The following is a 2,206-nucleotide window of genomic DNA, read 5'->3' on the forward strand; positions in this document are numbered from 1 at the left end:
ATCAGGTTAAATTTTTCAGTATTTCTAGCATGAGTAATAGACTGTAAATAAATAAATAACAATGGTGTGTGATAAAGCTTTAGAGCTCACAATGTGATTCCTCCTGTCAAGTAACTACTGAATAATTTGAATAGAAATTAACAAACAAACAACAGCAAACTGGAAGATAAGTGCGTAGAAGCTCTGTATCCTGGACCCAGGGCGCAGGTGCTGGGACACATCTGCCCCTGAGGATAGCACAGAGACCATTATTCTTAACCAGAAAACACCCTGTCTCACTTTTACAGCAGAAGACTCAGGAGGAGAGAGAAATACTATCAATTTGACGGCCATCAGTTCTGTAGTCATCCCTCAGCCATCTCCCTAGAGATGTATTTAGTATCAGATGCATTTTCAACCAAATAMATATTCCAGACTTCAGTGTTAATACACCATTAAAATGACACCATCATGCTACATGGTATACTATAACTTAGACCTTGAATATTAGAGGTGAGACGAAATAGCCATTACTCTCTCCCCTGCCCCTTCCTCCCTATCTGCCTACCCTCCCAGAGAAAAATATTTGTAAAGGAAGCAGAAAAATGGCTGGCTTGTAACAGCGCTTGTGACTTTGAGGCAGACACTCTTTCTCTGCTGATGCAGGTTCCTAAATATCAAGAAATGAGAGCTGTGAGGGTCAGCCATAGAATATTTTCAGTTCAGAGTGTGGTATTGCAGAGGTGAGCTAGGTTTGCTTTATTTTCCCTCCTGCCTCTTTTTCTCCTCCCTCTTCCTACACATCATCTCTCCCTATCCCTTTCCTTTGGCGCTATATAAACCAGAGGGCAGGGCATCCAGCTGCTTCCACAGCAGAACAATGTTTGGGCAGAGTCCATGTTGACACAAGTGCATTATATCCTGAAGGGTCAACTGCAGCTTTTTTTTTCTTTTTTTAACTTCTCTTTAATAAACTTTGCAGAATTAACCTTCTGCTTTTGCACAGAAGCCATTAGTTCAAAATTTATGAGCTCATCTAATTGTCACCTCCCATCATTATATGATCTTGTCAGTTTAAGAGCAGTATTATTTTCCAATTAAAACTACTAGAAACCCTCCCCTTCCTTAACATTTAATAAAAGATGCACATAGGACTGGTTAGACAACCAAGACTCCATTCTTCCATCTTGGACTTTTCTGAGCAAGGATTATTAGGAGGGACCTTATTGCTCTCCGCAACTACCTAAAAGGAGGTTGTAGCCAGATGGGAGTTGGTCTTCTCTCCCAAGTAACAAGTGATCGGACAAGAAGAAATCAGCCTCAAGTTGCACCAGGGAAGGTTTATGTATGATATTAGGAAAAACTGGTTCACCAAAATGGTGGTCAGGCATTGTAGCAGGTCGTCCAGGGAAGTGAYAGAATCACCATCCCTGGAATTGTTAAATGTATGGATGTGACAGTTGAGGATATGGTTTAGTGCTGAACAAGGCAGTGTTAGATGAGTGGTTGGACTCAATGATAATAGAAGTCTTTTCCAACCTCAGTGATTCTGTGATTCTCTCTCCTAAAGGTCAAACACAAACCCACAGTGTGCCAGCCCATGGTCCAAATGCTGGCTAACTTGTTACCTCAACATGTGCCTCTGTGTGCAGGGGAGAGCTGTCCCAGGGCTTGGCCTGCTGTACATAAGCCCTCTTCTCAGCACTGCTATGATCTCRGCCCGAAATCCTAGAGCCTATGTGTACAGCCCATTTTACAATTTACAGCCAGTTTGAGAAGTAACTTGGTAAATGCACCATCCTGCAGCACCAAAAGGGCAAAACAGCTTCAGTCACCTAGAGGCAGCAGCCCAGCCAAAGCACTCTCATTTGACCGCTGTTTCTGGGACACAGAATCAGTCCTCACCGTTTCAGAAAGCATCCCAATTGCAGAAAATGCTCTTAAAGTGACATTCAGCCAGTGGAGTTGCTAGCAGAGCAGAATATCTGACCATTCCATTAATTACCCAAGGATGTAGCATTATTAATAAAATTCCTCACAGATTTGAGACTGACATTCTCAGAATAAGCAGACTGTGATTCTTCTAGATATTCTAGGCACATTTTCTACATGCTATAAAGTTCTTTTTTTCAGGTGGCAATATGCTCCACAGTCTGTGAAAAAAATGGACTATCTGATGGTGCTTGGGTTTTCTTTTTTTAATGGGATCTCTACCAAAATCAGCACA

Source organism: Malurus melanocephalus, unplaced genomic scaffold, assembly GCF_030028575.1.
Source record: "Malurus melanocephalus ecotype Western Australia unplaced genomic scaffold, MMel_1.1 scaffold_203, whole genome shotgun sequence".
Taxonomy (NCBI): domain Eukaryota; kingdom Metazoa; phylum Chordata; class Aves; order Passeriformes; family Maluridae; genus Malurus; species Malurus melanocephalus.